Here is a 25,775-nt window from a genome sequence, read left to right as displayed (position 1 = left end):
ATTTCAGGCAGTGAGTTCCAGATTCCAACCACCCTCTGGGTGAAAAAGTTTTTCCTCAAATCCCCTCTAAACCTCCTGCCTTGAATCTATGCCCCCTGGTTAGTGACCCCTCTACTAAGGGGAAAAGTTCCTTTCTATCTACCCTATCTATGCCCCTCATAATTTTGTACACCTCAATCAGCTCCCCCCTCAGCCTTCTCTGCTCTAAGGAAAACAACCCCAGCCTGTCCAGTCTCTCTTCATAGCTGAAGCGCTCCAGCCCAGGTAACATCCTGGTGAATCTCCTCTGCACCCTCTCCAATGCAATCACATCCTTCCTATAGTGAGGCGACCAGAACTGCACACAGTATTCCAGCTGTGGCCTAACTAGCGTTTTGTACAGCTCCATCATAACCTCCCTGCTCTTATATTCTATGCCTCGGCTAATGAAGGCAAGTATCCCATATGCCTTTTTAACCACCTTATCTACCTGTCCTGCTGCCTTCCGGGATCTATGTACATGCACACCAAGGTCCCTCTGATCCTCTGTCCTTCCTAGGGTCCTACCATTCATTGTGTATTCCCTTGCCTTGTTTGTCCTCCCAAAATGCATCACCTCGCACTTTTCAGGGTTAAATTCCATTTGCCACTGTTCTGCCCCTCTAAACATCCCGTCTATATCGTCCTGTAGCCTGAGGCTTCCCACCTCGTTATTTACACACCACCAATTTTCGTGTCATCTGTGAACTTACTGATCATACATCCTGTATTCATATCTAAATCATTAATGTACACTACAAACAGCAAGGGACCCAGCACCGATCCCTGTGGTACACCACTGGACACAGGCTTCCAGTCACAAAAACAACCTTCGGCCATCCTGATTTGCAGGGTTATGGGAAAGACGGGGGTGGAGGAGCAGGACTGCCTGCACAGGAAGGATGGGCCAAATAGCCTCCTTCTGTGATGTGAGATTCAATGGTTTAATTTTAAACTGACCCCCTTGTTCTGGACTGCCCCCTCCCCCCCACACCATAGTTTTCCTCTCTACCCTATCAAATCCTTTCATCATCTTAAACACCTCATTTAGTTCACCCCTTAATCTTCTATACTCAAGGGAATAGAAGCTTAGTCTATGCAACCTGTCCTCATAATTTAGTCCTTTTAGCCCCGGTATAATTCTGGTGAATCTGCGCTGCACCCCCTCCAAGGCTGGTACGTCCTTCCTGAGGGGTCTGACCGTCTGCAGCCTGGCCCGAGCTACTCAAGGTCACAACTATGGTCATCTGCAGTGCCCTCGTCAGAGGCTCAGCAACCTTCTAGCTCCTAGATCCAAGAGCGCTAGTCAGATCCTAGAGACTTGGTCCTGTGTTTATGGATGTGTTAACGCTCATTATCAATTACAGTCTTTTATGGATTCTTGGTGTGTAGCGTTTGTTTGGTATTAGTTGACCATTCAATGGGATTTGGTGGGAGGACCAAGGCTGGTGACTGGGTTAGGTGCAGTTCTAAGGACTGGGATGATGTTGGGAAGATGGTTGGTGGAGGGAAATAGGAATTCTTCAGCTGGAACTCTGCTGGATGGTGGGCCTTCCTCTTCCTCCTCATCCTCACTCTTTCCCTGTTCTTCATGCTGCTTTACGTCTTCCTCCCCAGGTAACCATGGGTTGGCACCTTTACATGGAGCATACAAGGGCAAGCCAAGAGATTTTCTGGGACACCTCCAGACTTATCTGATGGTTTGTTCTATCAGAGCTCTGGTGGAAGTGAGGTTTTGATTAAATCTCCTCTCGCTGTCCATGTGTGGGTTCCTGACACGTGTGATAGGCATGTTTGCCAGAGTTAGTCCTTGAGTCCAAGTAGCCAACCTCTGGTCCTATGGTCAGGGTGAAAGAGAGAGGGAATTGAGGACTAGGACAGGACAAAAGCATGATGGGGCCAACTGGGACACCAGGCACGGACCTGCCTTATGTGCTGTACGATGGGTTTCACAACAGCTACATGTTCAGAGTTAGAGATTTAGCAGTTTTTAAGCCAATACAGAGCCTGGGAAAACAGATTTGCCCTTTTTAAATCAATACAATGGGGCAATTTTTAAGGCTTGTGCTCAAAGAGAGACACAAACTTTTTTATTCGTTCATGGGATGTGGGCGTCGCTGGCAAGGCCAGCATTTATTGCCCATCCCTAACTGCCCTTGAGAAGGTGGTGGTGAGCCGCCTTCTTGAACCGCTGCAGTCCGTGTGGTGAAGGTACTCCCACAGTGCAGTTGGGTAGGGAGTTCCAGGATTTTGACCCAGCAACGATGAAGGACCGGCGATATACTTTCAAGTCAGGATGGTGTGTGACTTGGAGGGGAACTTGTTCTTATTGGGGAGAGGGCAACGAAGTGGCTTTAAGCCCAAGATCAGCTATGATCTTATTGAATGGCGGAGCAGGCTCGAGGGGCCAAGTGGCCTAAGCCTGCTCCTATTTCTTATGTTCTTATGGTGGTGTTCCCATGCACCTGCTGCCCTTGTCCTTCTAGGTGGAACAGGTCGCAGGTTTGGGAGGTGCTGCCGAAGAAGCCTTGGCGAGTTGCTGCAGTGCATCTTGTAGATGGTACACACTGCAGCCACGGTAGGCCGGTGGTGGAGGGAGTGAATGTTTAAGGTGGTGGATGGGGTGCCAATCAAGCGGGCTGCTTTGTCCTGGATGGTGTTGAGCTTCTTGAGTGTTGTTGGAGCTGCACTCATCCAGGCAAGTGGAGAGTATTCCATCACACTCCTTACTTGTGCCTTGTAGATGGTGGAAAGGCTTTGGGGAGTCAGGAGGGAGGTGAGACACTCGCCGCAGAATACCTAGCCTCAGACCTGCTCTTGTTGCCACAGTATTTATGTGGCTGGTCCAGTTAAGTTTCTGGTCAATGGTGATCCCCAGGATGTTGACGGTGGGGGATTTGGCGATGGTAATGCCGTTGAAGATCAAGGGGCAGTGATTAAATCTCCACCTCTCTGGAGTGGAGCTAATCTACAGAACAAACGGGAAACTGTTCAGTCTCCATTGCCTCCAGTCCAGATCCAAGGTCGTCCCATCTCCTGTCGTCGAATTACAGTATGCAGACGACACTTGCGTCTGCGCACACTCTGAGGCCCAACTCTAAACCATCATCAATACCTTCACCGAAGCGTATGAGAGCATGGGCCTTACACTAAACATCCGTAAGAAAGGTCCTCTACCAACCCGCCCCCGCCACACAGTATTGCTCCCCGATTATCAAAATCCATGACAAAGCCTTGGACAATGTGGACCACTTTCCATACCTCGGGAGCCTACTGTCAACTAGGACAGACGTCGATGACAAAGTCCAACACCGCCTTCAGTTTGCCAGTGCAGCCTTCGGTCACCTGAGGAAGAGAGTGTTTGAAGAATAGGACCTCAAACCCAGCACCAAGCTCATGGTCTACAGAGCAGTAGTGATACCCGCCCTCCTGTATGCTTCAGAGACATGGACCATGTACAGCAGGCACCTGAAAGCACTGGAGAGGTACCACCAATGCTGCCTCCGCAAGATCCTGCAAATCCATTGGCAGGATAGGCGCACCAATGTCAGTGTTCTCGCTCAGGCCAACATCCCCAACATCGAAGCTTTGACCACGCTCAATCAGCTCCGATGGATGGGCCACATCGTCCGCATGCCCAATACGAGACTCCCAAAACAAGCACTCTACTCGGAGCTCCGACACAGCAAGAGTGCCCCAGGTGGGCAGAGGAAAAGCTTCAAGGACACCCTCAAAGCCTCCTTGAAAAAGTGCAACATCCCCACCGACACCTGGGAATCCCTGGCCCAAGACTGCACAAAGTGATCCGGGAAGGCGCCGAACACCTCGAGTCTCTTCGCTGGGAGCAAGCGGAAGCCAAGCGCAAACAGTGGAAGGAACGCACATCAACCCAAGCACCCCACCCACCCGCCCCTTCAACCACCGTCTGCCCCACCTGTGACAGAGACTGTAGGTCACGCATTGGACTCATCAGTCACCTGAGAACTCATCTTTAATGTGGAAGCAAGTCATCCTCGGTTCCGAGGGACTGCCTAAGAGAAGAGAAGAGACTGGAGCAGTTTAAGTTTCTGGTCAATGGTGACCCCCAGGACGTTGATGGTGGGGGATTCTGCGATGGTAATGCCGTTGAATGTCAAGGAGCGGTGGTTAGACTCTCACTTGTTGGAGATAGTTATTGCCTGGCACTTCTGTGGTGTGAATGTTACTTGCCACTTATCAGCCCAAGCCTGAACATCGTCCAGGTCTTGTTCCATGCGGGAGTTGTGAATGGCGCTGAACACTGTGCTGTCATCAGCGAACATCTCCATTTCTGACCTTATGTTGGAGGGAATGTCATTGATGAAACAGCTGAAGATGTTTGGGCCTAGGACACTGCCCTGAGGAACTCCTGCAGCGATGTCCTGGAGCTGTGATGATTGACCTTCAATCACCACAACCATCTTCCTTTGTGCTAGGTATGACTCCAGCCAGTGGAGCGTTTTCCCCCGATTCCCATTGACTTCAGTTTTACTAGGGTTCCTTGATGCCACACTCGGTCAAATGCTGCCTTGATGTCAAGGGCAATCACTCTCCCCTCACCTCTGGAATTCAGCTCCTTTATCCATGTTTGGACCAAGGCTGTAATGAGGTTGGGAGCCGAGTGGTCCTGGCAGAACCCAAACTGGGCATCAGTGAGCAGGTTATTGGTGAGTTAGTGCCGCTTGATAGCACTGTCGACGACACCTTCCATCACTTTGCAGCTGTTCACAATATATATTGATAATCTGGACGAGGGAATTGGATGTAATATCTCCAAATTTGCAGACGACACAAAGCTGGACGGGAGGGTAAGCTGCGAGGAGGATGTCGGGAAACTCCAGTACAATTTGGACAGGTTGGGTGATTGGGCAGAAACATGGCAAATGCACTATAATGTGGATAAATGTGAGGTTATCCACTTTGGTGGCAAAAACAGGAAGGCAGATTATTATTTGAATGGCAATAGATTGGGAGAAGGGGAAGTGCAAAGAGACCTGGGTGTCCTTGTGCACCAGTCGCTGAAGGTAAGCATGCAGGTGCAGCAGGCGGTTAAGAAGGCAAATGGTATGTTGGCCTTCATAGCAAGAGGGTTTGAGTACAGGAACAAGGATGTCTTGCTACGGTTGTACAGGGCCTTGGTGAGACCGCACCTTGGGTATTGTGTGCAGTTTTGGTCACCTTACCTGAGGAAGGACATTCTTGCCATGGAGGGAGTGCAGGTTGATACCTGGGATGGCAGGAATGACGTATGAGGAGAGATTGTGTCGATTGGGCTTATACTCACTGGAGTTTAGAAGATTGAGAGGGGATCTCATCGAAACCTATAAAATTCTGTCAGGTCTGGACAGACTAGATGCAGGAAGGATGTTTCTGATGGCCGGGGAGTCCAGAACCAGGGGTCATAGTCTAAGGATAAGAGGTAAGCCATTTAGGACTGAAATGAGGAGGAATTTCTTCACCCAGAGAGTGGTGAACCTGTGGAATTCTCTGCCACAGAGGGCGGTGGACGCTAGATCATTAAATATATTCAAGAAAGAGTTGGATATATTTCTTGAGGCTAAAGGGATCGAGGGATATGGGGAAAAGGCAGGGACAGGGTACTGAATTTGGATGATCAGCCATGATCACATTGAATGGCGGAGCAGGCTCGAAGGGCCGAATGGCCTACTCCTGCTCCGATCTTCTATGTATCTATGTTTCTATGTAGACTGATGGGGCAGTAATTGGCTGGATTGGATTTGTCATGCTTTTTGTGGACGGGACATACCTGGGCAGTTTTCCACATTGCCGGATAGATGCCAGTGAAAGGATCAAAGCCATGGTTCTGATCTGGAGTTAGGGCAGCAAGCCCAGAGTCAGAGCACAAAAAGGGTATTGACTTTGATAAAATAGTTCACGTTCTTCGTTACCACAAGCGGTTTGATGGTGGGATCCCAGTTTATATTTCACTTCCTGTCTTGCTTGTTTTCTCTGTATTTACCTCGTGTGTTTCTAGCAGTTTGAGGTTTAAGCCTGTGTGATGAAATCGCTTGGGGTTAGTCTGTTGATGGTAGTGACAATGTGTATCTCAGGCTGATCACAACCAGAGGCCAATCCTCAGTGTGGACTCAAGCCAGAGTGATCTGGAAATTTTCAGCGTGGATCTCAGCCCTTGGCTGCAAAAAGCTTTTAATTTACCCTTTAGATGTGAATGGCATAAGGAAGGCAGAGTTTATACAGCAATAACCTGGTGTGGGACGGGAGTCACGTGTAGGCCGGCGTGGGACGGGAGTCACGTGTAGGCCAAGGTGGGACGGGAGTCACGTGTAGGCCGGGGTGGGACGGGAGTCACGTGTAGGCCGGGGTGGGACGGGACTCATGTGTAGGCTGTGGATGGACGGGAGTCACGTGTAGGCTGTTGTTGGACGGGAGTCACGTGTAGGCCGGGGTGGGACGGGAGTCACCTGTAGGCCAGTGTGAGATGGGAGTCAGGTGTAGGCCAGAGTGGGACAGGTGTCACGTGTAGGCCGGGGTGGGACAGGAGTCACGTCTAGGCCAGGGTGGGATGGGAGTCACCTATAGGACAGGTGGGACGGGAGTCACGTGCAGGCTGGGGTGGGATGGGAGTCACGTTTAGGCCTTTGTGGGACGGGGGTCACGTCTAGGCCGGGGAGGGAAGGGAGTCACGTGTAGGCTGTGGTGGGACGGGAGTCACGTGTAGGCCAGGGTGGGATGGGAGTCACGTGTAGGCAGGTGTGGGATGGGAGTCACGTGTAGCCTGGGGTGGGATGGGAGTCACGTGTAGGCCAGGGTGGGATGGGAGTCTCGTGTAGGCCGGGGTGGGTCAGGAGTCACGTGTAGGCCGGGGTGGGTCAGGAGTCACGTGTAGGCCGGGGTGGGTCAGGAGTCACGTGTAGGCCGGGGTGGGTCAGGAGTCACGTGTAGGCCGGGGTGGGTCAGGAGTCACGTGTAGCCTGGGGTGGATGGGAGTCATGTGTAGGTTGGGGTGGGATGGGAGTCACGTGTAGGCCGGGGTGGGTCAGGAGTCACGTGTAGCCTGGGGTGGGATGGGAGTCATGTGTGGGTTGGGGTGGGACGGGAGTCTCGTGTAGGCCGGGGTGGGTCAGGAGTCACGTGTAGGCCGGGGTGGGTCAGGAGTCACGTGTAGCCTGGGGTGGGATGGGAGTCATGTGTGGGTTGGGGTGGGACGGGAGTCACGTGTACGCCAGGGTGGGATGGGAGTCACGTGTAGGCCGGGGTGGGACGGGAGTCTCGTGTAGGCCGGGGTGGGTCAGGAGTCACGTGTAGGCCGGGGTGGATGGGAGTCACGTGTAGGTTGGGGTGGGACGGGAGTCTCGTGTAGGCCGGGGTGGGTCAGGAGTCACGTGTACGCCAGGGTGGGATGGGAGTCACGTGTAGCCTGGGGTGGATGGGAGTCACGTGTAGGTTGGGGTGGGACGGGAGTCTCGTGTAGGCCGGGGTGGGACGGGAGTCTCGTGTAGGCCGGGGTGGGACGGGCGTCACGTGTAGGCAGGAGTGGGATGGGTGTCATGTGTAGGCTGGGGTGGGTCAGGAGTCACGTGTCCGCCATAGTGGGATGGGAGTCACATGTAGGTCGGGGTGGGACGGGAGTCATGTGTAGGCTGGCGTGGGACGGGAGTCACGTGTAGACCGGGGTGGGAAGGGAGCCACCTGTAGGTCAGGGTGGGACGGGAGTCACGTGTAGCCTGGGGTGGATGGGAGTCACGTGTAGGCCAGGGTGGGACGGGAGTCACGTGTAGGCCAGCGTGGGTCGGGAGTCACGTGTAGGCCGGGGTGGGACAGGAGTCACGTGTAGGCCGGGGTCGGACTGGCGTCATGTGTAGGCCTGGGTGGGACGGGAGTCACGTGTAGCCTGGGGTGGGATGGGAGTCACATGTAGGCCAGGGTGGGGCGGGAGTCACGTGTAGGCCAGGGTGGGATGGGAGTCACATGTAGGCCAGGGTGGGGCGGGAGTCACGTGTAGGTTGGGGTGGGACGGGAGTCACGTGTAGGCCGGGGTGTGACGGGAGTCTCGTGTAGGCCGGGGTGGGACGGGAGTCACGTGTAGGCTGGGGTGGGACGGGAGTCACGTGTAGGCCGGGGTGGGACGGGAGTCACCTGTAGGCCAGTGTGGGATGGGAGTCAGGTGTAGGCTGGGGTGGGTCAGGAGTCACGTGTCCGCCATAGTGGGATGGGGGTCACTTGTAGGCCGGGGTGGGATGGGAGTCACGTGTAGGCTGTGGTGGGACGGGAGTCACGTGTAGGCCGGGGTGGGACGGGAGTCACGTGTAGGCCGGGGTGGGACGGGAGTCACGTGTAGGCCGGGGTGGGACGGGAGTCACGTGTAGGCCGGGGTGGGACGGGAGTCACGAGTAGGACGGGGTGGGACGGGAGTCACGTGTAGGCCAGGGTGGGACAGGAGTCACGTGTCGTCCCAGGGTGGAACAGGAGTCACGAGTAGGCCGGAGTGAGACGGGAGTCACGTTTAGGCCTTTGTGGGATGGGAGTCACGTGCAGGCTTCGGGTGGGATGGGAGTCACGTGTCGGCCAGGGTGGGACGGGAGTTACGTTTAGTCAGGCGTGGGACTGGAGTCACGTCTAGGCCGGGGTGGGAAGGGAGCCACCTGTAGGTCAGGGTGGGACGGGAGTCACGTGTAGGCCGGGGTGGGATAGGAGTCACGTGTCGGCCCGGGTGGGACGGAAGTCACGTGTAGGCCGTGGTGGGACAGGAGTCACGTGTCGGCCAGGGTGGGAAAGGAGTCACGTGTATGCTCCGGGTGGGATGGGAGTCACGTGTAGGCCGGCGTGGGACGGGAGTCACGTGTAGGCTCCGGGTGGGAAGGGAGTCACGTGTAGGCCAGGGTGGGACGGGAGTCACGTGTAGGCGAGGATGGGACGGGAGTTACGTGTAGGCCAGGGTGGGAAGCGAGTCACGTGTAGGCCAGGGTGGGACGGGAGTCATGTGTAGGCCAGGGTGGGAAGCGAGTCACGTGTAGGCCAGGGTGGGACGAGAATCACGTGTTGGCCAGGGTGGGACGGGAGTCACGTGTAGGCGAGGATGGGACGGGAGTTACGTGTAGGCGAGGATGGGACGGGAGTTACGTGTAGGCCAGGGTGGGACGGGAGTCACGTGTAGGCCAGGGTGGGACGGGTGTCACGTGTAGGCGAGGATGGGACGGGAGTTACGTGTAGGCCAGGGTGGGACGGGAGTCACGTGTAGGCCAGGGTGGGACGGGAGTCTAGTGTCGGCTGGCGTGGGACGTGAGTCACGTGTAGGCCGGCGTGGGACAGGAGTTACGTGTAGGCCAGGGTGGGATGGGAGTCACGTGTAGGCCAGGGTGGGACGGGAGTCACGTGTAGGCCGGGGTGGGACGGGAGTCACGTGTAGGCCAGGGTGGGACGAGAGTCACGTGTAGGCCAGGGTGGGACGGGAGTCACGTGTAGGCCGGGGTGGGACGGGAGTCACGTGTAGGCCAGGGTGGGACGAGAGTCACGTGTAGGCCAGGGTGGGACGAGAGTCACGTGTAGGCCAGGGTGGGACGAGAGTCACGTGTAGGCTGGGGTGGGACGGGTGTCATGTGTAGGCCAGGGGGGGACGGGAGTCACGTGTAGCCTGGGGTGGATGGGAGTCACGTGTAGGCCGGGTGGGACGGGAGTCACGTGTAGCCTGGGGTGGATGGGAGTCACGTGTAGGCTGGGGTGGGACGGGTGTCACGTGTAGGCCAGCGTGGGACGGGAGTCACGTGTAGGCCAGGGTGGGACGGGAGTCACGTGTAGCCTGGGGTGGATGGGAGTCACGTGTAGGCCAGGGTGGGACGGGTGTCACGTGTAGGCCAGCGTGGGACGGGAGTCACGTGTAGGCCGGGGTGGATGGGAGTCACGTGTAGGCCGGGCTGGGACGGGAGTCACGTGTAGGCCGGGCTGGGACGGGAGTCACGTGTAGGCCGGGGTGGGACGGGAGTCACGTGTCGTCCCAGGGTGGAACAGGAGTCACGAGTAGGCCAGAGTGAGACGGGAGTCACGTTTAGGCCTTTGTGGGATGGGAGTCACGTGCAGGCTGGGGTGGGATGGGAGTCACGTGTAGGCCAGGGTGAGACGGGAGTCACGTGTAGGCCAGGGTGGGACGGGAGTCACGTGTAGGCCAGGGTGGGATGGGAGTCACGTGTAGGCTGGGGTGGGATGGGAGTCACTTGTAGACCAGGGTGAGACGGGAGTCACTTGTAGACCAGGGTGGGACAGGTGTCATGTGTCGGCCAGGGTGGGACGGGAGTTACGTTTAGTCAGGCGTGGGACTGGAGTCACGTCTAGGCCGGGGTGGGAAGGGAGCCACCTGTAGGTCAGGGTGGGACGGGAGTCACGTGCAGGCCGGGGTGGGATAGGAGTCACGTGTCGGCCCGGGTGGGACGGAAGTCACGTGTAGGCCGTGGTGGGACAGGAGTCACGTGTAGGCTCCGGGTGGGAAGCGAGTCACGTGTAGGCCAGGGTGGGACGGGAGTCACGTGTAGGCTCAGGGTGGGAAGCGAGTCACGTGTAGGCCAGGGTGGGACGGGAGTCACGTGTAGGCTCAGGGTGGGACGAGAATCACGTGTTGGCCAGGGTGGGACGGGAGTCACGTGTAGGCGAGGATGGGACGGGAGTTACGTGTAGGCCAGGGTGGGACGGGAGTCTAGTGTCGGCTGGCGTGGGACGTGAGTCACGTGTAGGCCAGGGTGGGACGGGAATCACGTGTAGGCCGGGGTGGGACAGGAGTCACGTGTAGGCTCCAGGTGGGACGAAAGTCACGTTTAGGCTGGCATAGGACAGGAGTCACGTCTAGGCCGGGCAGGAGGGGAGTCACCTGTAGGCTGGGCTAGGATGGGAGTCACGTGTAGGCCGGGCTGGGACAGGCGTCACGTGTAGGTTCCGGGTGGGAAGGGAGTCACGTGTAGGCCTTGGTAGGACGGGTGTCATGTGTATGCTCAGGGTGGGATGGGAGTGACATGTAGGCTGGGCTGGGACGGAAGTCACTTTTAGGCTGGCGTAGGACGGGAGTCACGTGTAGGCCAGGGTGGGACGGGAGTCACGTGTAGGCCAGGATGGGACATGAGTCACGTGCAGGCCAGGTTGGGAAGGGAGTCACGTGTAGGCCGGGGTGGGACAGGGGTCACGTGTAGACCGGGCTGGGACAGGGGTCACGTGTAGGCTCCAGGTGGGAAGGGAGTCACGTGTAGGCCAGGGTGGGACGGGAGTCACGTGTAGGCCAGGATGGGACATGAGTCACGTGCAGGCCAGGTTGGGAAGGGAGTCACGTGTAGGCCGGGGTGGGACGGGAGTCACGTGTAGGCTGGGGTGGGACGGGAGTCACGTGTAGGCCAGGGTGGGAAGGGAGTCACGTGTAGGATCAGGGTGGGACAGGAGTCACATGTTGGCCGGGGTGGGACAGGAGTCATGTGTAGTACAGGATGGGACAGAGTCACATGTAGGCCAGGGTGGGATGGGTGTCACGTGTAGGCTCCGGGTGGGAAGGGAGTCACGTGTAGGCCAGGGTGGGAAGCGAGTCACGTGTAGGCCAGGGTGGGACGAGAATCACGTGTAGGCGAGGATGGGACGGGAGTTACGTGTAGGCCAGGGTGGGACGGGTGTCACGTGTAGGCGAGGATGGGACGGGAGTTACGTGTAGGCCAGGGTGGGACGGGAGTCACGTGTAGGCCAGGGTGGGACGGGAGTCACGTGTTGGCCAGGGTGGGACGGGAGTCACGTGTAGGCGAGGATGGGACGGGAGTTACGTGTAGGCCAGGGTGGGACGGGTGTCACGTGTAGGCGAGGATGGGACGGGAGTTACGTGTAGGCCAGGGTGGGACGGGAGTCACGTGTAGGCCAGGGTGGGACGGGTGTCACGTGTAGGCGAGGATGGGACGGGAGTTACGTGTAGGCCAGGGTGGGACGGGAGTCACGTGTAGGCCAGGGTGGGACGGGAGTCACGTGTAGGCCGGGGTGGGACGGGTGTCACGTGTAGGCCAGGGTGGGACGGGAGTCACGTGTAGGCCAGGGTGGGACGGGTGTCACGTGTAGGCCAGGGTGGGACGGGAGTCACGTGTAGGCCAGGGTGGGACGGGAGTCACGTGTAGGCCAGGGTGGGACGGGAGTCTAGTGTCGGCTGGCGTGGGACGGGTGTCACGTGTAGGCCAGGGTGGGACGGGAGTCACGTGTAGGCCAGGGTGGGACGAGAGTCACGTGTAGGCCAGGGTGGGACGGGAGTCACGTGTAGGCCGGGGTGGGACGGGAGTCACGTGTAGGCCAGGGGGGGACGGGAGTCACGTGTAGGCCAGGGTGGGACGAGAGTCACGTGTAGGCCAGGGTGGGACGAGAGTCACGTGTAGGCTGGGGTGGGACGGGTGTCATGTGTAGGCCAGGGGGGGAAGGGAGCCACCTGTAGGCCGGGTGGGACGGGAGTCACGTGTAGCCTGGGGTGGATGGGAGTCACGTGTAGGCCGGGTGGGACGGGAGTCACGTCTAGGCCGGGCAGGAGGGGAGTCACCTGTAGGCTGGGCTAGGATGGGAGTCACGTGTAGGCCGGGCTGGGACAGGCGTCACGTGTAGGTTCCGGGTGGGAAGGGAGTCACGTGTAGGCCTTGGTAGGACGGGTGTCATGTGTATGCTCAGGGTGGGATGGGAGTGACATGTAGGCTGGGCTGGGACGGAAGTCACTTTTAGGCTGGCGTAGGACGGGAGTCACGTGTAGGCCAGGGTGGGACGGGAGTCACGTGTAGACCGGGCTGGGACAGGGGTCACGTGTAGGCTCCAGGTGGGAAGGGAGTCACGTGTAGGCCAGGGTGGGACGGGAGTCACGTGTAGGCCAGGATGGGACATGAGTCACGTGCAGGCCAGGTTGGGAAGGGAGTCACGTGTAGGCCGGGGTGGGACGGGAGTCACGTGTAGGCTGGGGTGGGACGGGAGTCACGTGTAGGCCAGGGTGGGAAGGGAGTCACGTGTAGGATCAGGGTGGGACGAGAATCACGTGCAGGCCTGGGTGGGACAGGAGTCACATGTTGGCCGGGGTGGGATGGGTGTCACGTGTAGGCTGGGGTGTGACGGGAGTCACGTGTAGGTTGCGGTGGGACAGGAGACATGTGTAGGCCGGGATGGGACGGGAGTCACGTGTAGGCCGGGATGTGACGGGAGTCACGTGCAGGTTGCAGTGGGACAGGAGTCACGTGTAGGCCAGGTTGGGATGGGAGTCACGTGTAGGCCGGGCTAGGATGGGAGTCACGTGTAGGCGTCGGGTGGGAAGGGAGTCACGTGTAGGCCAGGGTGGGACGGGAGTTACGTGTAGGCTCCGGTTGGAAGGGAGTCACGTGTAGGCCAGGGTGGGACGGGAGTCATGTGTAGGCCAGGGTGGGACAGGAGTCACGTGTAGGCAGGATGGGTCGGGAGTCATGTGTAGGCCAGTGTGGGACAGGAGTCACATGTAGGCAGGATGGGTCGGGAGTCATGTGTAGGCCAGGGTCGGACAGGAGTCACGTGTAGGCCGGGGTGGGACAGGAGTCACGTGTAGGCCAGGGTGCGACGGGAGTCACGTGTAGGCCGGGTTGGGACGGGAGTCACATGTAGGCCGGGTGGGAAGGGAGTCACGTGTAGGCTCCGGGTGGGAAGGGAATCACATGTAGGCCGGGGTGGGACAGGAGTCATGTGTAGTACAGGATGGGACGGAGTCACATGTAGGCCAGGGTGGGATGGGTGTCACGTGTAGGCCGGGGTGTGACGGAAGTCACGTGTAGGTTGCGGTGGGACAGGAGTCACGTGTAGGCCAGGTTGGGATGGGAGTCACGTGTAGGCCGGGCTCGGATGGGAGTCACGTGTAGGCGTCGGGTGGGATGGGAGTCACGTGTAGTTCAGGGTGGGACGGGAATCACTTTTAGGCTGGCGTAGGACGGGAGTCACGTCTAGGCCGGGGTGGGAGGGGAGTCACCTGTAGGCCAGGGTGGGACGGGAGTCACGTGTAGGCTCCGGTTGGAAGGGAGTCACGTGTAGGCCAGGGTGGGACGGGAGTCACGTGTAGGCCGGGGTGGGACGGGAGTCACGTGTAGGCTGGGGTGGGACGGGAGTCATGAGTAGGCCGGGGTGGGACGGGCGTCACGTGTAGGCAGGAGTGGGATGGGTGTCATGTGTAGGCTGGGGTGGGTCAGGAGTCACGTGTCCGCCATAGTGGGATGGGAGTCACATGTAGGTCGGGGTGGGACGGGAGTCATGTGTAGGCTGGCGTGGGACGGGAGTCACGTGTAGACCGGGGTGGGAAGGGAGCCACCTGTAGGTCAGGGTGGGACGGGAGTCACGTGTAGCCTGGGGTGGATGGGAGTCACGTGTAGGCCAGGGTGGGACGGGAGTCACGTGTAGGCCAGCGTGGGTCGGGAGTCACGTGTAGGCCGGGGTGGGACAGGAGTCACGTGTAGGCCGGGGTCGGACTGGCGTCATGTGTAGGCCTGGGTGGGACGGGAGTCACGTGTAGCCTGGGGTGGGATGGGAGTCACATGTAGGCCAGGGTGGGGCGGGAGTCACGTGTAGGTTGGGGTGGGACGGGAGTCACGTGTAGGCCAGGGTGGGATGGGAGTCACATGTAGGCCAGGGTGGGGCGGGAGTCACGTGTAGGTTGGGGTGGGACGGGAGTCACGTGTAGGCCGGGGTGTGACGGGAGTCTCGTGTAGGCCGGGGTGGGACGGGAGTCACGTGTAGGCTGGGGTGGGATGGGAGTCACGTGTAGGCTGGGGTGGGACGGGAGTCACCTGTAGGCCAGTGTGGGATGGGAGTCAGGTGTAGGCTGGGGTGGGTCAGGAGTCACGTGTCCGCCATAGTGGGATGGGGGTCACTTGTAGGCCGGGGTGGGATGGGAGTCACGTGTAGGCTGTGGTGGGACGGGAGTCACGTGTAGGCCGGGGTGGGACGGGAGTCACGTGTAGGCCGGGGTGGGACGGGAGTCACGTGTAGGCCGGGGTGGGACGGGAGTCACGTGTAGGCCGGGGTGGGACGGGAGTCACGAGTAGGACGGGGTGGGACGGGAGTCACGTGTAGGCCAGGGTGGGACAGGAGTCACGTGTCGTCCCAGGGTGGAACAGGAGTCACGAGTAGGCCGGAGTGAGACGGGAGTCACGTTTAGGCCTTTGTGGGATGGGAGTCACGTGTAGGCTTCGGGTGGGATGGGAGTCACGTGTCGGCCAGGGTGGGACGGGAGTTACGTTTAGTCAGGCGTGGGACTGGAGTCACGTCTAGGCCGGGGTGGGAAGGGAGCCACCTGTAGGTCAGGGTGGGACGGGAGTCACGTGTAGGCCGGGGTGGGATAGGAGTCACGTGTCGGCCCGGGTGGGACGGAAGTCACGTGTAGGCCGTGGTGGGACAGGAGTCACGTGTCGGCCAGGGTGGGAAAGGAGTCACGTGTATGCTCCGGGTGGGATGGGAGTCACGTGTAGGCCGGCGTGGGACGGGAGTCACGTGTAGGCTCCGGGTGGGAAGGGAGTCACGTGTAGGCCAGGGTGGGAAGCGAGTCACGTGTAGGCCAGGGTGGGACGAGAATCACGTGTTGGCCAGGGTGGGACGGGAGTCACGTGTAGGCGAGGATGGGACGGGAGTTACGTGTAGGCCAGGGTGGGACGGGAGTCACGTGTAGGCCAGGGTGGGACGGGTGTCACGTGTAGGCGAGGATGGGACGGGAGTTACGTGTAGGCCAGGGTGGGACGGGAGTCACGTGTAGGCCAGGGTGGGACGGGAGTCACGTGTAGGCCGGGGTGGGACGGGTGTCACGTGTAGGCCAGGGTGGGACGGGAGTCACGTGTAGGCCAGGGTGGGACGGGTGTCACGTGTAGGCCAGGGTGGGACGGGAGTCACGTGTAGGCCAGGGTGGGACGGGAGTCACGTGTAGGCCAGGGTGGGACGGGAGTCTAGTGTCGGCTGGCGTGGGACGGGTGTCACGTGTAGGCCAGGGTGGGACGGGAGTCACGTGTAGGCCAGGGTGGGACGAGAGTCACGTGTAGGCCAGGGTGGGACGGGAGTCACGTGTAGGCCGGGGTGGGACGGGAGTCACGTGTAGGCCAGGGGGGGACGGGAGTCACGTGTAGGCCAGGGTGGGACGAGAGTCACGTGTAGGCTGGGGTGGGACGGGTGTCATGTGTAGGCCAGGGGGGGACGGGAGTCACGTGTAGACCGGGGTGGGAAGGGAGCCACCTGTAGGCCGGGTGGGACGGGAGTCACGTGTAGCCTGGGGTGGATGGGAGTCACGTGTAGGCCGGGTGGGACGGGAGTCACGTGTAGCCTGGGGTGGATGGGAGTCACGTGTAGGCTGGGGTGGGACGGGTGTCACGTGTAGGCCAGCGTGGGACGGGAGTCACGTGTAGGCCGGGCTGGGACGGGAGTCACGTGTAGGCCGGGCTGGGACGGGAGTCACGTGTAGGCCGGGGTGGGACGGGAGTCACGTGTAGGCCAGGGTGGGACAGGAGTCACGTGTCGTCCCAGGGTGGAACAGGAGTCACGAGTAGGCCAGAGTGAGACGGGAGTCACGTTTAGGCCTTTGTGGGATGGGAGTCACGTGCAGGCTGGGGTGGGATGGGAGTCACGTGTAGGCCAGGGTGAGACGGGAGTCACGTGTAGGCCAGGGTGGGACGGGAGTCACGTGTAGGCCAGGGTGGGATGGGAGTCACGTGTAGGCTGGGGTGGGATGGGAGTCACTTGTAGACCAGGGTGGGACGGGAGTTACGTTTAGTCAGGCGTGGGACTGGAGTCACGTCTAGGCCGGGGTGGGAAGGGAGCCACCTGTAGGTCAGGGTGGGACGGGAGTCACGTGCAGGCCGGGGTGGGATAGGAGTCACGTGTCGGCCCGGGTGGGACGGAAGTCACGTGTAGGCCAGGGTGGGACGGGAGTCACGTGTAGGCTCCGGGTGGGAAGCGAGTCACGTGTAGGCCAGGGTGGGACGGGAGTCACGTGTCGGCCAGGGTGGGACGGGAGTTACGTTTAGTCAGGCGTGGGACTGGAGTCACGTCTAGGCCGGGGTGGGAAGGGAGCCACCTGTAGGTCAGGGTGGGACGGGAGTCACGTGCAGGCCGGGGTGGGATAGGAGTCACGTGTCGGCCCGGGTGGGACGGAAGTCACGTGTAGGCCAGGGTGGGACGGGAGTCACGTGTAGGCTCCGGGTGGGAAGCGAGTCACGTGTAGGCCAGGGTGGGACGGGAGTCACGTGTAGGCTCAGGGTGGGAAGCGAGTCACGTGTAGGCCAGGGTGGGACGGGAGTCACGTGTAGGCTCAGGGTGGGACGAGAATCACGTGTTGGCCAGGGTGGGACGGGAGTCACGTGTAGGCGAGGATGGGACGGGAGTTACGTGTAGGCCAGGGTGGGACGGGAGTCACGTGTAGGCCAGGGTGGGACGGGAATCACGTGTAGGCCAGGGTGGGACGGGAGTCACGTGTAGGCCGGGGTGGGACAGGAGTCACGTGTAGGCTCCAGGTGGGACGAAAGTCACGTTTAGGCTGGCATAGGACAGGAGTCACGTCTAGGCCGGGCAGGAGGGGAGTCACCTGTAGGCTGGGCTAGGATGGGAGTCACGTGTAGGCCGGGCTGGGACAGGCGTCACGTGTAGGTTCCGGGTGGGAAGGGAGTCACGTGTAGGCCTTGGTAGGACGGGTGTCATGTGTATGCTCAGGGTGGGATGGGAGTGACATGTAGGCTGGGCTGGGACGGAAGTCACTTTTAGGCTGGCGTAGGACGGGAGTCACGTCTAGGCCAGGGTGGGACGGGAGTCACGTGTAGACCGGGCTGGGACAGGGGTCACGTGTAGGCTCCAGGTGGGAAGGGAGTCACGTGTAGGCCAGGGTGGGACGGGAGTCACGTGTAGGCCAGGTTGGGAAGGGAGTCACGTGTAGGCCAGGATGGGACATGAGTCACGTGCAGGCCAGGTTGGGAAGGGAGTCACGTGTAGGCCGGGGTGGGACGGGAGTCACGTGTAGGCTGGGGTGGGACGGGAGTCACGTGTAGGCCAGGGTGGGAAGGGAGTCACGTGTAGGATCAGGGTGGGACGAGAATCACGTGCAGGCCTGGGTGGGACAGGAGTCACATGTTGGCCGGGGTGGGACAGGAGTCATGTGTCGTACAGGATGGGACAGAGTCACATGTAGGCCAGGGTGGGATGGGTGTCACGTGTAGGCTGGGGTGTGACGGGAGTCACGTGTAGGTTGCGGTGGGACAGGAGACATGTGTAGGCCGGGATGGGACGGGAGTCACGTGTAGGCCGGGATGTGACGGGAGTCACGTGCAGGTTGCAGTGGGACAGGAGTCACGTGTAGGCCAGGTTGGGATGGGAGTCACGTGTAGGCCGGGCTAGGATGGGAGTCACGTGTAGGCGTCGGGTGGGAAGGGAGTCACGTGTAGGCCAGGGTGGGACGGGAGTTACGTGTAGGCTCCGGTTGGAAGGGAGTCACGTGTAGGCCAGGGTGGGACGGGAGTCATGTGTAGGCCAGGGTGGGACAGGAGTCACATGTAGGCAGGATGGGTCGGGAGTCATGTGTAGGCCAGGGTCGGACAGGAGTCACGTGTAGGCCGGGGTGGGACAGGAGTCACGTGTAGGCCAGGGTGCGACGGGAGTCACGTGTAGGCCGGGTTGGGACGGGAGTCACATGTAGGCCGGGTGGGAAGGGAGTCACGTGTAGGCTCCGGGTGGGAAGGGAATCACATGTAGGCCGGGGTGGGACAGGAGTCATGTGTAGTACAGGATGGGACGGAGTCACATGTAGGCCAGGGTGGGATGGGTGTCACGTGCAGGCCGGTGTGGGACGGGTGTCAAGTATAGGCTCCAGGTGGGACGGGAGGCACGTGTAGGCGAGGGTGGGAAGGGAGATACGTGTAAGCTCAGGTTGGGACGAGAATCACGTGCAGGCCTGTGTGGGATGGGTGTCACGTGTAGGCCGGGGTGTGACGGAAGTCACGTGTAGGTTGCGGTGGGACAGGAGTCACGTGTAGGCCAGGTTGGGATGGGAGTCACGTGTAGGCCGGGCTCGGATGGGAGTCACGTGTAGGCGTCGGGTGGGATGGGAGTCACGTGTAGTTCAGGGTGGGACGGGAATCACTTTTAGGCTGGCGTAGGACGGGAGTCACGTCTAGGCCGGGGTGGGAGGGGAGTCACCTGTAGGCCAGGGTGGGACGGGAGTCACGTGTAGGCCGGGGTGGGACGGGAGTCACGTGTAGGCCGGGGTGGGACGGGAGTCACGTGTAGGCTCCGGTTGGAAGGGAGTCACGTGTAGGCCAGGGTGGGACGGGAGTCACGTGTAGGCCGGGGTGGGACGGGAGTCATGAGTAGGCCAGGGTGGGACGGGAGTCACGTGTAGGCCAGGGTGGGACGGGAGTCACGTGTAGGCCAGGGTGGGACGGGAGTCACGTGTAGGCTGGGGTGGGACGGGAGTCATGAGTAGGCCAGGGTGGGACGGGAGTCACGTGTAGGCCAGGGTGGGATGTGAGTCACGTGTAGGCTCCAGGTGGGACGGGAGGCACGTGTAGGCCTTGGTGGGAGGGGAGTCACCTGTAGGCCAGGGTGGGACGGGAGTCACGTGCATGCTCCGGGTGGGACGGGAGGCACGTGTAGGCCTTGGTGGGAGGGGAGTCACCTGTAGGCCAGGGTGGGACGGGAGTCACGTGCATGCTCCGGGTGGGATGGGAGTGACATGTAGGCTGGGCCGGGACGGAAGTCACTTTTAGGCTGGCGTGGGACGGGAGTCACGTCTAGGCCGGGGTGGGAGGGGAGTCACGTGTAGGCCAGGGTGGGACGGGAGTCACGTGTAGGCCGGGGTGGGACGTGAGTCAGGTGTAGGCTGTGGTGGGACGGGAGTCACGTGTAGGCTCAGGGTGGGATGAGAATCACGTGTTGGCCTGGGTGGAACGGGAGTCACGTCTAGGTTGGGGTGGGATGGGAGTCATGAGTAGGCTGGGCTAGGATGGGTGTCACCTGTAGGCTTCGGGTGGGAAGGGAGTCTCATGTAGGCCAGGGTGGGACGGGAGTCACGTGTAGGCCAGGGTAGGATGGGAGTCATGTGTAGGCTGGGGTGGGACAGGAGTCACGTGTAGGCTGGGGTGGGACAGGAGTCACGTGTAGGCCGGGATGGGACGGGCATCACGTGTAGGCCGGGCTAGGATGGGAGTCACGTGTAGGCGTCGGGTGGGAAGGGAGTCACGTGTAGGCCAAGGTGGGACGGGAATCACATGTAGGCTGGGCTGGGACGGAAGTCACGTTTAGGCTGGTGTGGGATGGGAGTCATGTCTAGGCCAGGGTGGGATGGGAGTCACATGTAGGCCAGGGTGGGACGGGTGTCACATGTAGGCCGGGGTGGGACGGGAGTCACGTGTAGGCTGGGGTGGGACGGGAGTCATGAGTAGGCCAGGGTGGGACGGGTGTCATGTGTAGGCCGGGGTATAATGGGAGTCATGTGTAGGCCAGGGTGGGATGGGACTCATGTGTAGGCCGGGGTGGGACGGGAGTCATGAGTAGGCCAGGGTGGGACGGGTGTCACGTGCAGGCTCCAGGTGGGGCGGGTGGCACGTGTAGGCCTTGGTGGGACGGGAGTCCCGTGTAGGCCTTGGTGGGACGGGAGTCCCGTGTAGGCCTTGGTAGGACGGGTGTCACGTGTATGCTCAGGGTGGGATGGGAGTGACATGTAGGCTGGGCTGGGACGGAAGTCACTTTTAGGCTGGCGTAGGACGGGAGTCACGTCTAGGCCGGGGTGGGAGGGGAGTCACCTGTAGGCCAGGGTGGGACGGGAGTCACGTGTAGGCCGCGGTGGGATGTGAGTCAGGTGTAGGCTGTGGTGGGACGGAAGTCACGTGTTGGCTCAGGGTGGGACGGGAGTCATGTGTAGGCCAGGGTGGGACGGGAGTCACGTGTAGGCCGAGTTGGGACGGGAGTCACGTGTAGGCCGGGCTGGGACAGGGGTCACGTGTAGGCTCCCGGTGGGAAGGGAGTCACGTGTAGGCCAGGGTGGGACGTGAGTCACGTGTAGGCCAGGGTGGGACGGGAGTCACGTGTAGGCCTGGGTGGGAAGGGAGTCACGTGTAGGCCAGGGTGCCAGGGTTAAGGACATCTCCTCTGGGCTGGAGAGAAACTTGGAGTGGGAGGGGGAGGATCCAGTTGTCGTGGTCCATGTTGGTACCAACGACATAGATAGGACAAGGAAGGAGGTTCTGCTGAGGGAGTTTGAGCAGCTAGGGGCCAAATTAAAAAGCAGAACCACAAGGGTAATAATCTGGATTATTACCTGAGCCACGAGCGAATTTGGCTAGTACAAATAAAGTTAGAGAGTTAAATGCGTGGCTGAAAGACTGGTGTGGGAGAAATGGTTTTTGCTTCCTGGGACACTGGCACCAGTACTGGGGCAGGAGCGAGCTGTTCCATCGGGACGGGCTTCACTTGGCCAGTGCTGGGACTAGAGTCCTGGCGGATCATATAACTAGGGCTGTAGAGAGGGCTTTAAACTAACTAGTGCGGGGGAGGTTCCTAGAGAGCAAATAATAAAAATGACAACAGAGAAGGTCATAGACTTAGGTAGCAGTGGGGAAATTAAAAACCAGAGCGTGTCAGGAAGGGGCAGAAGGTATGGAGTAAAAGGTAAAGTAATAAAAAGGGCAAAAGCAGGAACTAAGTGTCACAAAACATCTTTGAAAGTTCTCTATCTGAATGCACGTAGCATTCGTAACAAAATAGACGAGTTAATGGCACAAATAACTACATATGGGTATGATCTTGTGGCCATTACAGAAACATGGCTGCAGGGTGACAATGCCTGGGAATTAAACATACCAGGTTATTTAACGATCAGGAAGGACAGGCAGGAAGGAAGGGGAGGTGGGGTGGCTATGTTAATAAAGGAAGGAATCACTGTAATACAGAGAAATGATATTGGGTCAAAAGATCTGGATAATGAAACAGTTTGGGTGGAGGTAAGGAATAATAAGGGGAAAAAAACACTAGTGGGCGTAGTCTATAGGCCGCCGAACAGTGGCAACTCTGTTGGACGGAGTATCAATCAGGAAATAGTTGAGGCTTGTAATAAGGGAACATCTATAATTATGGGGGATTTTAACTATCGTATTAATTGGACAAATCAAATTGGGCAGGGCTGCCTTGAGGATGAGTTCATTGAGTGTATTAGGGATGGGTTTCTTGAGCAGTATGTAACTGAACCGACCAGGGGGCAAGCAACCTTAGATCTGGTCCTGTGTAACGAGACGGGATTAATTAAAAATGTCCTAGTAAAGGATCCCCTTGGAATGAGTGATCATAACATGGTTGAATTCCATATTCAATTAGAGGGTGAGAAGGTTGGATCTCAAACAAGCGTGCTAAGCTTGAATAAAGGAGACTATGAAGGTATGAGAGCGGAATTGAGTAGAGTGGACTGGGAAAATAAATTAAAGGGTAAGACGATACATGATCAGTGGTGTACATTTAAGGAGTTATTTTACAACTTCCAAAAAAAATATATTCCACTGAGAAGAAAAGGGTGTAAAAGAAAAGACAGCCATCCATAGCTAAGTAAAGAAATTAAGGATAGTATTCGACTAAAAACAAGGGCATATAAGGTAGCCAAATCTAGTGGGAGGATAGTGGATTGGGAAAACTTTAAAAGACAGCAAAAAATAACAAAAAGATTGAATAAGAAAGGGAAGATAGATTATGAAAGTAAATTAGCAAAAAATATAAAAACAGATAGTAAGAGTTTTTATAGTTATATCAAAAAAAAAGGGTGGCTAAAGTAAATGTTGGTCCCTTAGAGGATGAGACCGGGAAATTAATGGTGGGAAATATGGAGATGGCAAAAACACTGAATGAATATTTTACATCAGTCTTTACAGTAGAAGACACTAAGAATATCCCAACACAGGACAAACAGGGGGTTAAAGGGGGGGAGGAGCTAAACACGATCAAAATCACTAAGGAAGTGGTACTCGGTAAAATAATGGGACTCAAGGCGGATAAATCACCTGGACCTGATGGCTTACATCCTAGGGTCTTGAGGGAAGTGGCGGTAGGGATTGTGGATGCATTGGTAATAATTTTCCAAAACTCCCTGGACTCGGCAAAGGTCCCGGCAGACTGGAAAACTGCAAATGTAACACCCTTATTTAAAAAGGGCAGTAGACAGAAGGCTGGAAACTATAGACCGGTTAGCCTAACATCTGTGGTAGGTAAAATTTTGGAGTCCATTATTAAGGAGACAGTAACAGGACATTTGGATAATCATCATTTAATAGGACAAAGTCAGCATGGTTTTATGAAGGGGAAGTCATGTTTGACAAATTTGCTGGAGTTCTTTGAGGAAGTAACGTATAGGGTGGATAAAGGGGAACCAGTGGACGTAGTGTATTTAGACTTCCAAAAGGCATTTGACAAGGTGCCACACAAAAGATTATTGCTTAAGATAAAAAATCACGGGATTGGGGGTAATATTCTGGCATGGATAGAGGATTGGCTATCTAACAGAAGGCAGAGAGTTGGGATAAATGGTTCATTCTCAGACTGGCAATCAGTAACTAGTGGTGTTCTGCAGGGGTCAGTGCTGGGTCCCCAACTCTTTACAATCTATATTAACGATTTGGAGGAGGGGACCGAGTGTAACATATCAAAGTTTGCAGATGATACTAAGATGGGAGGGAAAGTAGTGAGTGAGGAGGACATAAAAAACCTGCAAGGGGACATAGACAGGCTAAGTAAGTGGGCAGAGATTTGGCAGATGGAATACAATACTGGAAAGTGTGAGGTTATGCACTTTGGCAGGAAAAATAGTAGAGCAAGTTATTATCTTAATGGCAAGAAACTGGAAAGTACTGAAGTACAAAGGGATCTGGGGGTCCTGGTGCACGAAACTCAAAAGGTTAGTATGCAGGTGCAGCAAGTGATTAAGAAGGCCAATGGAATGTTGGCTTTCATTGCTAGGGGGATAGAATATAAAAAGAGGGAGGTATTGCTTCAGTTGTACAAGGTATTGGTGAGACCACACCTGGAATACTGCGTACAGTTTTGGTGTCCATACTTAAGAAAGGACATACTTGCTCTCGAGTCAGTACAAAGAAGGTTCACTCGGTTAATCCCGGGGATGAGGGGATGGACATATGAGGAGAGGTTGAGTAGATTGGGACTCTACTCATTGGCGTTCAGAAGAATGAGAGGCGATCTTATTGAAACATATAAGATTGTGAAGGGGTTGGATCGGGTGGATGCGGGGAAGATGTTCCCGATGATGGGTGAAACTAGAACTAGGGGGCATAGTCTTAGAATAAGGGGCTGCTCTTTCACAACTGAGATGAGGAGGAACTACTTCACTCAGAGGGTGGTAGGTCCATGGAATATGCTGCCCCAAAAAGCTGTAGAAGCTACATCATTACATAAATTTAAAACAGAAATAGACAGTTTCCTAGAAGTAAGGGGAATTAAAGGTTACGGGGAGCGGGCAGGAAATTGGACATGAGTCTAGGTTCGGATCGGTCATGGCCCTGTGGGTAGCGGAGCGGGCCCAGGGGCCGTGTAGCCTGATCCTGCTCCTATTTCGTGTGTCTAATTCTGTTAGATTCAGGAGATGGTTCTGGGATAGTGGATTGGCGGTTAGGATCAGATCAGCCATGATCTTATTGAATGGCGGAGCAGGCTCGAGGGGCCGATTGGCCTACTCCTGCTCCTATTTCTTATGTTCTTATGTTCTTATATAGGCCAGGGTGGGATGTGAGTCACGTGTAGGCCAGGGTGGGACGGGAGTCACGTGTAGGCCGGGGTGGGACGGGAGTCATGTGTAGGCCGGGGTGGGACGGGAGTCACTTGTAGGCTCCGGGTGGGAAGAGAGTCACGTGTAGGCCAGGGTGGGAAGGGAGTCACGTGTAGGCTCAGGGTGGGACGAGAATCCTGTGTAGGCCTGAGTGGAACGGGAGTCACGTGTAGGTTGGGGTGGGACGGGAGTCATGAGTAGGCCGGGCTAGGATGGGAGTCACGTGTAGGCTTCGGGTGGGAAGGGAGACACATGTAGGCCAGGGTGGGACAGGAGTCACGTGTAGGGAGGGTGGGACGGGAGTCACGTGTAGGCCAGGTTGGGACGGGAGTCACGTGTAGGCCAGGGTGTGATGGGAGTCCCGTGTAGGCCGGGGAGGGACGGGAGTCACATGTATGCTCAGGGTGGGACGCGCGTCACGTGTAGGCCGGGGTGGGATGGGAGTCACGTGTTGGCTGTGGTGGGACAGGAGTCACGTGTAGGCCGGGATGGGACGGGCGTCACGTGTAGGCCGGGATGGGACGGGAGTCACATGTAGGCAGGAGTGGTACAGGAGTCACATGTATGCCGGGGTGGGACGGAAGTCACGTTTATGCTGGCGTGGGATGGGAGTCACGTCTAGGCCAGGGTGGGAGGGGAGTCTCGTGTAGGCCGGGTTGGGACGGGAGTCACGTGTAGGCCCGGCAAGGATGGGAGTCACGTGTAGGCGTTGGGTGGGAAGGGAGTCACGTGTAGGCCAAGGTGGGACGGGAATCACATGTAGGCTGGGCTGGGACGGAAGTCACATTTATTCTGGCGTGGGATGGGAGTCATGTCTAGGCCAGGGTGGGACGGGAGTCACGTGTAGGCCAGGGTGGGACAGGAGTCACGTGTAGGCTCCGGGTGGAAAGTGAGTCACGTGTAGGCCAGGGTGGGACGGGAGTGACGTGTAGGCCGGGGTGGGACAGGAGTCTCGTGTAGGCTGGGGTGGGACGGGAGTCAT

This window comes from Somniosus microcephalus, chromosome 24 (assembly GCF_052327205.1).
Source record: "Somniosus microcephalus isolate GS21.2 chromosome 24, FLI_Smic_1.0, whole genome shotgun sequence".
NCBI lineage: Eukaryota > Metazoa > Chordata > Chondrichthyes > Squaliformes > Somniosidae > Somniosus > Somniosus microcephalus.
This window is presented reverse-complemented; position numbering follows the sequence as displayed.